The sequence below is a fragment of the Columba livia genome, chromosome 4 (genome assembly GCF_036013475.1).
Source record: "Columba livia isolate bColLiv1 breed racing homer chromosome 4, bColLiv1.pat.W.v2, whole genome shotgun sequence".
In the NCBI taxonomy this organism is placed as follows: Eukaryota; Metazoa; Chordata; class Aves; order Columbiformes; family Columbidae; genus Columba; species Columba livia.
This window is the reverse complement of record NC_088605.1, coordinates 6,203,917-6,219,586: the sequence shown is the minus strand read 5'-3', so window position 1 is coordinate 6,219,586 and position 15,670 is coordinate 6,203,917.

Genomic DNA, 15,670 nt, shown 5'->3' with positions numbered 1-15,670 from the left:
GCAACCGCAAAGATGGAGAAGTCACACATCGCCATAGATGCAGAGTCCATCTCAGCTATGGGTGCACCAGCTATCACGACTGCACACAACCCATATTGGAGGTAAGCATACACAGGAGAGACATGCTGACTGTCCTATCTGATAGCGAGCAGTCCTCCTGAATGATGAATGCATGATCTGCATATATATCGTATTAAGGAAATGTTTTAGGGAGTGGGAATTCCAGTGCTACTCCCTAGGAAGGGAGGGAGGCAATGCAGAGCTGGAGGCAGGAGTTTCTTCATTCAGAAAGGTGAATCCAGGAGAGATGTTCCCAGCCTTGGAGCAGAGTGTGAATCTCAGGCAAGATCAGGAGCAATGTTATCTAAGGTACCTTGCTGCCAAAGCCTCTTTTCCCTTTCTGCTCAGTGAGGTCTCTCCTTACCTTCTGCGTTGGGTACCGTGAGTACTCACATACTACAAACAGTGAGTTTCCTCTGAGCTGACTGAGGCTTTGCCAAACTGGGTTTTGTTCCCTTTTGGCTAGTTTTCTGTTAGCGTTACAGCAAAGGTGTCACATCTTTTCTTTAGCTGGGTGTGTTACATTTGATTGTATTCAGGAATATCTGATGGCACTGACATACAGGAAGATTCAAAGTCACACAACATGTTCTGGCACAGACAGCATTATGAATTTACACATAGCATTGTTTAGATCTCATATCGAATATCCTCTGGCATCAGATCTGAAATGAATTGTATATGGTAACCAAAGAAACACTCTACCTGCCTGAAAAACAACAAAAAAAGAAAGAGCTTTGCTGTATCACCAGCTCTAATCTGGACAAATGGCAAGCAGCCCAGCAAGCAGCAGACAGGCAGCCCCATGGCTGCAGATTTTGCCTTGTGCTGTTCCCACAGCCCCCCCTGTCCCTCCACACATTCTTTTCCTATCTCCTGCCTGTATCCCCTTCCTGCCATGAAGGGCTTTCCAGCCATCCTGGCACTGGAGCTCCTTTCCATCTTCTTGCAGCTAAACTATGGTCTTGTCCATCGCCTTCCCTGGTTTGGATGGTGACCTCTCTGGGCATGTGCATGAGGTTCAACAAGGCCAAGTTCAGTGTCCTCCACCTGGGTCAGGGAAAGCCCTGGTATCAACACAGGATGGGGGGTGAAGGGATGGAAATCAACCCTGCGGAGAAGGACTTATGGGTACTGGTGCGTGAAAGATGGGACATGAGTTGGCAATGTGAGCTTGCAGCCCAGAAGGCAAATCGTATCTTGGGCTGCATCCCCAGCAGTGTGGGCAGCAGGTGGAGGGAGGTGATTCTGTCCCCCTGCTCTGCTCTGATGAGACCCCACCTGGAGTCCTGTGTCCAGATCTGGGGTCCTCAGCACAAGACACACATGGACCTGTTGGAGAGGGGCCAGAGGAGCCACAGAAATGATCTGAGGCTGGAACAGCTCTGCTGGGAGGACAGGCTGAGAGACTTGGGGTGTTCAGCTGGAGAAGAGAAGCTCCAGGGAGACCTTATTGTGGCCTTTCAGTGCTTAAAAGGGGCCGAGTAGAAGGATGAGGACAGACATTTTAGCAGGGCCTGTTGTGATAGGACAAGGGGTGATGGTTTTAAAATAAAAGGGGAGATTCAGGCCAGACATGAGGAAGAAATTTTTGACACTGAGGGTGGTGAAACCCTGGCCCAGGTTGGCCAGAGAGGTGGTGGATGCCCCGTCCCTGGAGACATCCCAGGCCAGGCTGGACGGGGCTCTGAGCAACCTGAGCTGAGTGAAGATGTCCCTGCTCCTGGCAGGGTTGGTCTAGATGAGCTTTGAAGGTCCCTTTCAACCCAAACTATTCTATGATCCTTTGATCTACAAGTGTCATCTGTAAGGACTTCTATGCCATGGTACCTGGAGCCAGACAGCTCTGCCACATCAACTAACTGGGGAACTTTAAAAAACTTGATCCTGCCTCTTCACAGCAATGAAACCAGGACATGGGGCATGAGGGACTGGACTTGCGTTGAATCTCATGGCTCTTCCACCTCTGGTCTGATCTTGTCCAACCCCACACCAAACTGCATGGGAGCTGAGGGGAAGAATATCTTTCTGAGCTCTTCTTGCACTCTGACATGGGCCTCGTTCGCCATCTTGAGAAAGTCACTTAAATCCCAATAGAAGTTGATTTCAAGGGGAATTAAGTGCTTCCGTAGAATTGAGACACTGATATATTTTCAAAGATTATAGTACCTGATTCTTCCGTTCTCAGTGGATAGAAAGGAAGGAAAAAACAGTGAAGATCTTGAATACCCTTTCCGGGAGTCCGTATGAACACTCGAAGGTGCATTTCAGTGGTGTTGTCTGCGTGTGTGCACATGTGAGCAAGATTTACCTTCCCCACCTTCAGCAATCTGAAGGTCAAGGCTCTGCTGCCAAGCAGTTTCTTTGGTCTTCTCTGAGGGTGAAGGAGACAAGTGGGAGCCCGAGGAAGGTGTGAGGTCTCACCAGGGTGAATGGTATTCCTGTGTCTTCACCTTACTCACTGGTGCTATGGGGAGAGCACTAGCTTCAGCACAGACAATAAATTTGGTGCATCCAAACTCCTCTGTGTGTTCATAGTGGGTGAAATCATATCCGCCCCATTAGAACTTTTCCAGCTTTGGAAGGAGGCCAAGATTTTACTTCATTGAGCTGTTGTGCACTTGTATGTACATTTTACATAATGCTATTAGTCCCCAAAATTCCTTGAACTCACTCCAGAACTTCTCAATGGGGGTCTCTGGTGTGGCAGGTAATGTGTAAATGTAAAACACCACCATTGGCCTGTCTGTAATGATACAACGGAACATTAAAATTTTGTGTTAAAGTTTCTGAACATAATTTTAGACAGCATGTTAAAGAAGCTGGGTCATTGCTTTGATAGCTCTGACTGTGAATTGCTTGGGTCTGCTCAAGCATGCAACCCCTTCGTGAGCCACTCTGTTTGTGACAGTGCCACAAACTGCTGGTTTCACATCGCAGCTTCTCCAGTTAGACCTCTCACCGACCAGCGTGCCCCACGCGGCTGTTTTACTGACAGAGGAGACCCAGGTGCCTGCTGTTTGCTGAAACCTTGCAAGCTTGTGGTCCTCTGATTCTCCCAGGAGGATCACAGAATCACAGAATATTAGGGATCAAAAGGGACCTCAAAAGATCATCCAGTCCAATTCCCCTGCTGGGGCAGGAACACCTAGACAAGATCACACAGGAATGTGTCCACGCAGGTTTGAATGTCTCCAGAGTAGGAGACTCCACCACCTCCCTGGGCAGCCTGTTCCAGTGTTGTGTCACCCTCATTGTGAAGAAGTTTCTTCTCATATTTAAATAGAACCTCCTGTGTTCCAGTGTGTACCCGTTGCCCCTTGTCCTATCATTGGTTGTCACCGAGAAGAGCCTGGCTCCATCCTCGTGACACTCACCCTTTGTACATTTATAAACATTAATGAGGTCACCCCTCAGTTTCCTCTTCTCCAAGCTAAAGAGCCACAGCTCCCTCAGCCTTTCCTCATAAGGGAGATGCTCCACTCCCTTCATCATCTTCGTGGCTCTGTGTTGGACTCTATCCAGCAGTTCTCTGTCCTTCTGGAACTGAGGGGCCCCGAACTGGACACAATATTCCAAATTCAGTCTCACCAGGGCAGAGTAGAGGGTCCCAGCCATTCTTCTCAATGTGGGGGCCTGGTTCATGATCACCCACCTTGGATGGTTGCTGTTCTCTCCATTCCAGTAAACCGTGCAGCTTTAGCATAAGCTTAAGCCAGATGAGCATTTGAGTGTCTACCAGTGTTCAGCTCTGGCTGAGCCAAGAGCAATTCTCCTTCCACCATCACAGAGGGCTGTGAGGAGGACAAAAGGAGACATGCATGCACATCCAGAGCTTTCTGACAGCCACTTTCAGTGCAAATTAGCTCAGTCTCTACTCCCTCTCTAACTCCCAGCACCTTGGATGGTTCCCCTTGTCTTCAAACTGTTTGGAACTGCTCGTTGTGGAGAAGACCAGCAACTACGTGGCCCCGCTGAGACAGGAATTATATCCATGGATCAGGCTGTGCCAGAACCTCGACCAAGCCTGCCTGGGCATCGCTGCGGGCAGTGCTGTGTCTAAGAGAGCTGGATAAACCAGAAAGTTTGGAGAACCCCAAGAGCAGGTAAAAGAAAGCCCTGTTAAATCATTGCTTTTCAAAGAACATAACCTGGAGCTAGCTAACTGATCCTGTTAGATCTCTCCTAAGTCAGATAAGAAAAATAACCTGGCAGTAGTCATCAAAGGCAGAACGATGCATTAAAAGTCCATTGTGTGGAGAGCCTGGAATCAAAGGTAAAGGGTTTGCAGACAAGACTGGTGGGACTCATGAACACCAACTGCATGGAAATTTCCACTCCCTTCCTGATTGTAGGAAACAGGGTTTACCCCACTGCCTTTGACTGAGAGCTGCTCTTCCCATTGATAGAAAACGTTACATGGTGACTCATTTCCAGGGAGCTGGGCATGGAGAAATTAATGGAATGGCAGTTAAGAGAATAATCAATCCTTTATTATTGTTTCGACATAGTGGGAAGCAACTGGAGGCTGCATAAAGACAAGGGTCTTGGCTTACCCCGATACCCCATTCCTGAGCTCCTGCTCTTGGTCCTGTTGACAAACAGATGACTGGTCCAGGCAGAGGGGTCAACTGAGTCAGACTGGCTGCTCTTATGTCCTTCCTTTTCCTGATAATAAGAAAAATACCCAACAAGGAGATGTGCTTTAATACACTATCTGGCCCTCGCACTACCCTTTGAGGTGGATAAAAGAGGTAAGTGTCACTATGTCTATTTACAGCCTGGGAAAATGGGACAAAAATGTTCTCTTAGATGTCTTTTTCCCTTGAATAGCTTGAAGCAGTGTGGCTCAGCTGTAGGCATGTGTCTAAGTATTGCCTAAGCCATAACTGGCGAAGCAAGACTGGGGTCCTCTCATTGAATACCTACACAGGAGAGAGATAAAATAAATAGCAGGACAGAGCCACAGAAATGGGAGCTCCATAGGATCTGTCTTGTGTCTTGCCAAAATGCCCATAAGCCAGAGATCTAGTCTTATGTTGCCATATGTCACATGCTGTACATAAATCAGTGTGGGTTTGGCTGCTTGTTATTCTTCTTGTTATAATATCTTGTGCATCTTTCAATGTCTAATTAAGAGCCAAGACTGTGGAGGAGAGGGAAAGTCATTAAATGACCTGCTGACATTTCTTCTGAACAGTAACTACATCTGTCACTTGAGACACTGGAGAAACTCATGGAAAAAAGAGAAATACAAATAAGGTGGAGAAGATACACCTCCAGGTTAAAATCCAAATATAAGGAAGCAGTTACCTTTTGTCTCCATTCCCTGCCTGTTTAGGACTTAACTGAAAAAAAATTGCACAAAAAACCACCATTGGTGACGAGGACAGTGAGGATGCCCAGGAGGAAGTGGTTAGGAATAATTGTCCATCGTCTCCTTCTCTAGGTAGATGTCAGTGTTGTCTTGGCCACTGAGCAATCTGCAGATAACAATGGAACTCCATTCCTGCTTTGTAGTTACTCTGGGACATCAGAGCTGTCCACCCCCAGACTGAGGACAGGGTTTCTGGACATGACCTGTGTAGGGTTGCTGGTCATTCTGTGAGGGGTCGCTGATATTCCTCAAGGGTGTGGTATACACATGAGGATGAATAATGGAGGTTATATAATTCAAACCCCTTAAAAGATATGTTATTGATGGCCTCTATAAGATTTAGCCAGATTGCTCCTTTGCTTGAGCTTGAGTTGTGTCCACACCGGAGTTCCTATATCTTTGCTATTACAGAGGTTGAGTCCTCACTTCAGTTCCACACTGAAAGTGAAAAAGCTTGAGGAAAGGCAGCTCACGGTGCTGAAGTACCAGATGTTGAAGAGGGTAAATGTGATGGGCAGTGCCTGAGGAGCTTTACCGCTCCAACCAACCTGGTTGGCTGGTGTTTCAGTGGTTTTCCAAGGAAAAGGAAGAGGAATAGCCAAATCAGTTGTGGATAGATAGGCAGGACTCATCTTGCCTAATTGCAGATGACTGTGTCATAGATATCTACTTCTGAGCCGTCCATCACACCTTTATACCTTCATAGTCAACAAAGGAAAGTCAGGCATGGTTCATCAGCCTGATGCGGAGATTGAATTAAAGAGCAATGGAGTCAGGCTCTGAGAAATCCAGTTTCTCTCCCCTGATGAGAAGGGAAGCCCAGGAGCTGGTTTAGATGGAGAAACTGACTGGACGGACACTTGCCTTTGATCAGATCAGCTTCACCCATTGGGCCCCTAAGTGTGTTGCAACTCAGCAGGAATTCCAGTGGCAGAAATATTCTTAGGAAAAAAAATTAGTCTCCAGATATAGCAAGCAGTTATTTTTTCTAAGGAAAAAAACCCCATCAAAATCAAAATGAAATATTTCAGCTAGACTGAGATTTTGGAAAAATCTATTGAAAATACATCCAAACATCAACATTTTCAATTTATGAACATTTTGCATAGCGTTATTTCCAGGTAAATGATAGCATTTTGGCCTGTAACTCCAGTGTTATAAATAAATGATTGAAATAAGATAATTTCCTGCAAGTGGGAAATTCTGGTTTTCTGAAGAGGTGTATTCATGACTGAATAAAATGTTGTACAGAAAGCCATAGTCTGATTATTGTAATGACCTTCACAAATACTATCAAGAGTTCTACTGTACTTATACATAATTAAAATCAAATAGTGACTACTATCCATCATTTATAATATTGGTTTCATTCACAAGCTCGTAGCTTGTGTTAAACTAAGGTGTTCACACTCTCCGTTTTCAATATTTGAACCTATTTAAAACTTCTGAGGAAAGTGATTTAAATTATTGACAGGAAAAAAGAATTATTTTGGAAAGAAAATGATTATTCTGATCACTGCTGTTCATACTAATCAAGAATAGTTTATGAGTTGAGTTTATGTTTACCCAACTTGCTTTTCCTTGGCCTGTGGTAATTATGAGGATTTGGAGGTATTTGGAGGTTTTGTTTGATTGTTTGTTTCCAAACAAGGTTAAAATATCTTTTAGAACATTTGATAACGGAAAATTACCTACACACTGCCTTACCTGGAGTCACTGACACCTCTTTGTAATGTGCCCTACTTTATTGCTCATTTCCAATTAACATGTCCCAGAGAATAGACTACAACCCAAACAAAGATTACAACCCAGTCAAAGCATTTAGCCAATGCTTTTATAGCATTTTATCTTCAAAGACCCTAAAGCCCAGCTTGAAGATATTAAAATATCAGCGGTTTAGAGGTTTATTGTGATGTATAATTACTTTCGCTCCATACTCAGGGCAGGACTATACCAGCATTATTTTAAATGAGCACATGGGGGAAAATCATTCTGGAACTGTCTTAATACTCACAAGAGGAGCAGGTTTTTGCCATCCTGATATACAATTATCAGGGAAAACTTCAGCCTTTAAAAGAGTCAGGTAGAGATTTTCCTTAATCTGGTTTTATATTCTGGGATGCTTAGCAGGGCATTTCTAGATCTCCCCTCTGGAGCATTAATTACAACAAACACAATTAGTCTATAGCATCCTTATTAAGGCAGAATTTTTACATTTATCAGTAAAAGCTTTGCTGAATTAAAGGATTGTTCCCAGGTCTTTCCATAAAACTATACTGACTTGGCACAGGAGCCAGAAAGGATTTAGAGGATAGAGCTAGCGAAATTTGTTGAACCACAGGAAGTGCGAACAGAAACTTGAAGTTTCAGCATCATCTTTGTGTTGTGGTGGATCTCACCTCCGCCATGCAATGATTGACTTCAGTTGACTTCAAGGGAGTTCATCATAGAGCTCATCTGCTCACGGACAGCTCACCCATATTAGCTAACAGTGTGAACTGAAAATTCCCACACAGGTGGGATTGTGACCTTCTAGGAGTTCCAAAGAGAATGATTTCTGGACAGATATTGGGGTTCTGTGTGCAGAAGCTGAGCATTCAGCTTTCCCTTGCAACTTTTCCTGGCTTCCTGCAGGAAAATGTTAGATGAATGCTCCTTCTTTGCTTTTTGGGCTTGCACTGTGACCTGGCTGGGGTTCAGCACAGGCTGGCAAGGGAGGTCACACTTGCTGCAATTCCATTTCCCTTAGTGTTGCCACCCAAATCAGAGAAGGAAGAGCAGCTACTAAAACTGCAGAGAGGTACGATAGCATGTTGCTCTGTCTGTATCCTCTCGTAGAGCAGCAGATGCAAGATACAAGCTCTCAGCCTCATGTGTCTGATGAGGATTCCTGAGAACATGGGACCACAGGACATCTCTGGTCCAACATTCTGCTCCAACCACGCTCAATAACTACCCTGCAGTTAGGATCTAGTTCAGCTTTCCCCAAGGGCACGTCTTCTTCCTTCCAAGAAGCTATAGTTTTTATTAAAGGGATGGCCTGGTTCCAGCAGTATGCTCTGTGTGTTAGCACCCTGAGGGTGCCAGGATCACCACGAACAGAATTTATTCCTGGACTGAGGTCTGAGCTTGCACTGCTTTCCTGCTCTTTCAGCACAGGTAACTCCTCTCTGCATCATCCCTTGGAGATCAGCAAAGAGCAGGAGAAAATGCAGCAGTCTGGTATTTTCACACAGCTCAGGAAAGCCCATGCATGACAAAAAGTTAGCTGGAAAAGACTGGTTTTGCTCCTGGGGTGATGTTCTTGGGATCCAGTTGAGGGAAAGAGAAAAGCAACTTTGTGCATGTGTAAATCTTACAGTGGAGGACCCCGTTGCCCAAAAGGGTTAATACAACCTCTCTTTTCCCCCAATAGCTTCATGCCCCTAACAGCTTTCATTGTGAAATGGGTGCAGGTGTGGGCTATGCTTTGTTGATCACAATCCCTTTTGCAGAGGAAGCTTTGAATATGTTTGACATAATCAGCTCACAGCCTTTGCCCGCACTCTTTCATAAACAGGCCATTTTCACATCCTTTTCATGGGATCCGACAAGCGGAAAAATAATTAATGTTACCTCAGCCTAACAGTGACCCAGCTTTGATTCAAAAAGACGGCATGTTGCATAAACTAACCATTTAATTGAGTGATAGAAAAAGCCCACATGTATCAATTCTGCCTCTGCGTATTATGATTACCGGGGCTTTGCAAGGATTGTGCTCCCTTGGTCATAAAGCAGAGCTTAAATTCAAGCCCATGAGGTGCTTTCAGAAGGACTGAGTGAACATGAGCTGGGGATTATCCGTGTTTACAGGGGCAGGACATGGGATCAGGGGAATATGTGGGTACCCAGACATCATGGCGCATGTTCAGGTTATGTCCAGGTTATGTCACATGTCTCTGTATGAACTGACAGTGGCCAGAAATTATCCAACCACAGGACATTCTGAATGTTGATGGGACTACACTGCCACCTTGTCATGACCTTGGGGCCAAAGTAAAATAGTAGGACTATTTGCTACAGTAGGACTATTTCCCACAGTTAGGACTGCTCCTAAATGAATAGGACAGAGTCACCCTTGAGGTAACCCTCCAAAAAGAAATGTTCAAGATGAATCTCACTTGAATTCAGATAGGGTCTTGAGGTCACGGTGCCTCCTCTGCTGAACCGTCTCCTCTTGTTGTTGCAGAAAAGCAGCCATTTTATTAGGAAATGAACCAAACCAGGAGAATCTACAACTAACCAGCAGGACAGACCATGAGTCCAGTGTGGAGCTGTCATGCACTGGTGGAGCAGTGTCCCCCTGGAGTGGCTCAACACAAGCTCATCACTGGCTCACTCAGACACAGTGCTAGTGGAGTCACTCTTATTGTCCAGAGCAAGAGGGCTCTGCAGACCACCAGGCAACCCTTCCTCACCACAGCACGTTATAGGAGCAAGCGAAACATCTTGAAATGGCTCTAGTTCCTCTTCTCAAGCCAACCGTAGGCATAGAGCATATGTTCTTGTGCTGTTAAATGGAAGGTCTTTCATAAAAGCAGCCATGCAAGTAGGCAAAACCAAATACGTTGGTATCTCACCAACTCTTACAATGCAGGGACAGAAAAGAGTAATCAGAAATTCAAAGGGAAGACCCTTGAACCCAAGGGAAGGAAAAGTCCTCCACACAGGTGCAGTTGGGCTATCAGAGCCCACTCTATTAGATGTCACTCTTGTCCAAAGCTTAGAGGATTTTAAAAGGGTATTGGCTATTTCTGTGCTCACAAGAACAGTCCAAATTAAAATAGATTAGGAGCAGGGTGAAGGACTGAAATCCTCCTTCTCAAAAAGGAGCAGATAATAAACATGAGCTGGACCTTGGTTTGATTCCAGGGAGGCAATGACTATGTTCCTAACCCATCCTACCTGTGGGGATCTCAGGGTGCTCGGAGTCCTTCCTCTGGCTATTTGGCATCTGTACAACTTTGCTGGGTTGGCAGCCACCTACACCAGGCCCAGGTCCAAATTTCTGGGACTTGCAAGCGCAGCATCACTGGCCAAGCTGGAGTGAGCTCCTCCTGGCACCACCAGTGCTTTGAAGGTGTGCTGAGAAGTTTGCCTTTCCTAGATCCACTTCAAGGACAATATTCACCCTGCAGCATGCAGTCAGCATTAAGCCTTGGGGTTGTCTGGAGAGCCTCCAGGAAAGGTCCAGGTCAGTGGCAAGGCACCCGACTTTTACTGCAGCTAGACAAAGATGAGGCTGTGTGCACTAAAGTGGGATGACATCCAGGTTCCATACCATATTTCAGAAGGAAGGTGCCTTCCCTTTTCATGTCCAGCATTGGGGAGGCAGAGGGAATGTCATCCTGTTTGAGCCAGCAAGAGGAAAAAAATCTCAGAGTAACACCACCTTCACAACCAGCTGTTGAACACATCACCTTACATGGCCCCCCAGCAGTAATTTCAATTCAAGACCTTCTTGCTTACACAAAAATTTCCCCCTGTAATACAGGAGGGGAAAAGACTGTACTTTCCCATAGTCTGAAAAGCCCCGTTGCAGCAGGCCAGAAAAGTACTTTGTGAGACAAACAGATCGATACTCGTGAAGTACATTACCGGGCTTTAGAAGACATGCTGACTTGCGGGTGTAAGGACTCCTGTGCTCTGTGTGGGTGCAGCAGCGGTGGGGGAAAGGAAAGCTCTGTGTCTTTACAGCTATGGACCCTCAGAAAGCTGCTGGAGAGACATCTCAGGCTGTTTGTCTTTGAGGTGATGTCAAGTACCTTCATGATGAGGTCAGCCAGGAGCAGGTACAGAAACCACTGCTCCTCAGTGATCTTTAGGGTTCTCCCAATGAGCCATTTTGTGTCTCCAGCAAATTTAGTCTTTAAAATTATCATAAATACTGGAGATGGAGCAGCTGGGGATCAACCACTGTCTTTCAGCTGATGGCATTTAGTTTCATACCCACTAACACAACCCTCTGTATTTCTTCCCTGTCCTTTGACTCTTCTTACCTTCAATTATTGGTCATATTTCTGGCTCATCTGCCATGCTATTCACACTCAATCACTCTTTCTGTTTCTCACTCATTCTTTTAGATTTTTTGTTGGTCTTCTCTGATTTTTTTCGCAACTGTCTGTGTCTTTCCCATGTCCAAATATCCAAGTGCAACCTGCTGGGGAAGGAGCTGAAAACGCAGCACTGACCTCTGAGTATTCACTAATGATGATGGTGGTACCACAGGAGCCAAAATATGGTTCCTCCACTGGCCAGTGTGCAACCCTTGAAGCACCATGGAGGCCTCCACCATGTGTCTTCTCAAGGAAAAGCTTGGTGGCACTTCAGGAACCATATCTAGGACTGGTTTCTCCAGCTCAGCTGGGGCTGGGTGACCTCTCCATGTCTTGGGGACAGACATGACCTTCCCTGCTATGCATGCTGCCTTTAAAGTGATCCTGCTCAGGCTGGGGCTTTTACTTCTCTGCTCTTTGACTTAGAATCATCCTCAGCATGGTCATGTCATATAGCAAGTTTCCCAAACTTTGCTCCTTAACGCTCCCAGCCTTCTCTTTTCCCAACTGCTCCCTTCCCTCATCACAGGGACATTGCCCAGGAGTCCTGTGGGTGACCCCACCGCAAGACAGTTGTGCTTTCCCTGGAGATACCTGCAATGGGACAGTTTGCCTGGGTGGGCTGGGGTGTCTCTGTGAGCTCCCAGAGCTAAGGGCACTAAAATGACCAGGTTTTGCCCAGGGCACCGAGGTGGGTTGCAGAAAACAGGGTCTGAAGTGCTGCTTCCATGTAGTGGTGTTCAAAACAATTTGGGAGGAAACTCTTCGGTGTTTGTAACACAAAAGCTCTATAGTGACACAAAGGAAGGGCTTGTTTCAATCCCAGTAAGTGCACCAGAGAGAATCCTGCAGCTTCCCTGTCAGGTCAGGGAGCACATCCTCCTCGCACCTGATTCATCCTTATCACACGCAAACACACACACACTTTTTTCAAGTACTTCTCTATTTTATATAATCAGTCACTGTGTAATTCCCATTCATTTGTACCTGGGGAGTCAGAAGGCTACCAGCTGGGATGCTCTTAAGTGCCTAATTCTGCCCTCAGAGAAAAAAAGCAGGGACAACACAGGCAGGTCTGAGATATTCCTCGGAGGGAGGTGCAGGCAAAATCCTGGCCCTGGTGAAGTTTTATCCTCAGCTGGAACCAGAACATGCTTTGAGGCATGAACTGCACGAGCTGTCTAAAAGCGGTGCCATCACGTTCACCTTCATTTTGGAGGAGGCTACAGATTTTATAGCCTGTGGGGATGGCAGCTTGCTCGAGGACCGATTCTGCCAGCCCTGCTTACGACGGGTATTTCCTTACTCTGCCTGTTCATTCCCGCAGAGCACTGATAGAGTAGGATGCTCTTCAAGATGAAGGTGTGCGTGGGGGGATCGGCCCTTGGTAGAAGAGTTTTAATGTGAAATAAGATCAAACATCACTGCCACACCTCTACCTCCAGCAGTTTCGGCCTACACAAGACAGGGGAAACGTGCAGAGGAGCAGAGTGCTGGTACTGGTGCAACTTGTGGCAGGGCTTAGAGAGGAAAAAGAGAGGAGGGAATGGCATGGGAAAGGAAAGGGCAGAAGAAGAAAGAAGAAAGAGAAAGAAAAACGGGAAAGGAAAGGAAAGGAAAGGAAAGGAAAGGAAAGGAAAGGAAAGGAAAGGAAAGGAAAGGAAAGGAAAGGAAAGGAAAGGAAAGGAAAGGAAAGGAAAGGAAAGGAAAGGAAAGGAAAGGAAAGGAAAGGAAAGGAAAGGAAAGGAAAGGAAAGGAAAGGAAAGGAAAGGAAAGGAAAGGAAAGGAGAAAAGAAAGGAAAAGAAAGGAAAAGAAAGAAAAGAAAAGAAAAGAAAAGAAAAGAAAAGAAAAGAAAAGAAAAGAAAAGAAAAGAAAAGAAAAGAAAAGAAAAGAAAAGAAAAGAAAAGAAAAGGAAAAAAGAAAAAAGAAAAGGAAAAGGAAAAAGAAAAAGAAAAAGAAAAAGAAAAAGAAAAAGAAAAAGGAAAAGGAAAAGGAAAAGGAAAAGAAAAAGAAAAAGAAAAAGAAAAAGAAAAAGAAAAAGAAAAAGAAAAAGAAAAAAGAATGTCTGGAGTTGAAAAGTAAATTTGGCTCTCTACTAAAACTCATGGATGTAATTGGATTTACTGCCTGAGTGCAAGAAAACTTGAAAAGATTATGGAAAGAGAAAAGAATTTGACATTAGCATATACAGTACATTTCAATACAGGTGGCATGACAATTAGAAATGTAGTTAAGCTTTGGAAAATCTTTATAAACCTGTAAGGAATTTAAGTGATTTAGTGTGCCCAGCTCTGATTTTTCTAGACCAGCCAGGTGTTGGAAACACAATATGAAAGGATGTTTTTTGGGGATCCATTGAAAACCTTGAGGAGAGGGGAGGAAACCACAGAGATCTCTGCCCTCACTGCCCCCTGGAAAGGATGAAGGGAGATTTTCCTTTACCTCCTGGGACTGGTGGTGATGGACTCCAAACAGTGATGCTGGTGGAAAGCCTGCATCTGTCAGAAGATCAACCCGCCTGCATCCTTCCAGTGGAACACAACTGGAGCCACTCACTGGTTAGGAGGGCCCATGCGGGCTGTTTCTCCTCACTGCTTGAGCAGCATTTAACAATCAGAGCTATTGAATTATATTTCTCGGTGTCAGTCAGTCAGCCTGGGCCCAGCGTGGCTCCCTGGGCTGCTTTCAGAGCAAATGAAGTTGTCCGTACTTTGAATAATGGGATGCATCCAGGGGGATTTACATCAGAAGAGGGACTTGGCCTCATTCCTTCAACAATTAGAGAAACACAGTGGTGTAGAGAAGAAAAAGACCTCTTCTATGGGCAGTGAAATAAATGAATGGTTCCTGATGGGTTTGCCTTGTCTCACTTAACCCCTCTCTCCCTCCACACTGATTTACATCTCTGGCCTCCCTGCCCTTGGTGGCTTTCATGATATTTGCAGTATTGTGGGGAGGGAATTTATCTGACTAAAGTAAATCTGCCCCTCTCTATTTGCAGAAGGGATCTAGGGGCTGATTCATCCATTCCTGAAGGAGATCTCTCTCAAAAAAAAAAACAAAAAAAACCAGGTGCATCACCCCAATTTCTCTACTTCAGCTCAAAGGGAGACAAGGGTGATTAGCTCAGATGTATACATCTGTGCTGAAAACACCTGAAGTTGGTGAAATTAATCCCACTCTTAGAAAGACTTGAGGAGTTTTGGTGAGGATCTGACAGCCAGACATGTAGGTGGGCAGAGAGGGCAGGATGCAGCTTGCAGATGAGACACTGAATCGTACGTGTCTGCAGGTGGGTGTCTATAAGTGAGCGAGGTGTCCAAGTCATGTAAGAAGCAGGAGAAGTATGTTCTGTACAGTCAGAGGAGTCCAGGGAGTGAGTCATGAAGTGAAATGTCTGATGTGAGGTGAGCTGGGGCAATTCCCCTGTTGCAAAATTACATGTTTTCCCAAACTTATCCAACCAAGACCTCCTAATAGCTGAGGATCTGAGCATCACTTTCTCCTGGTGGGAACCAGTGGCCGGGGGAAAGCGGCATTCCTGCATCCGAAGCATTTCATCAAACCAGAGGTGAGGAGCTCATCCATCCACCAAAAACTGGGGAAAAAACTCCCCCCTCACCCCCAGGAACAGGGAGAGCAGATGTTCTCAGAGAATTGCAGCAGCTACGTGGAAGGGTACAAGTGCAAGCAGCACATGTTCCTTGGGAGCAAGGATACTGCTCGGAGAGAGTTCAAACTGGGTGGAATCAGATCAGTATCATTCCTGGATGCAAACCTGATTGCACTGGGCGTAGAGAAGGGACCTGAACTGATGCAGTCAGATTATCAGATCTCCAGTGCTCACAACCCTTTTTAACCCTTTTTTCTAGGATTGTGGCGTGCAAACTAAATACCACTACAATAAAACCTGAGCAGGTTTGTAATGCATGAAAATGGATCACAAATGTCTCGTCACTGCAGCTCCCGGCTGCTGGTATTATTTCTGGCAGGTTTAGCACATTTCTAGTTGTCCCATGGTTAAGAACAGGTCTCACACACTACGAAAATCTCTTGGGAGAGAACCGGTCCCTGGGTGTGCAGGTGACTTGTAGGGTTTGGAGGGAGGAAGGTTAAATGCAACTGGATTCCCCAGGC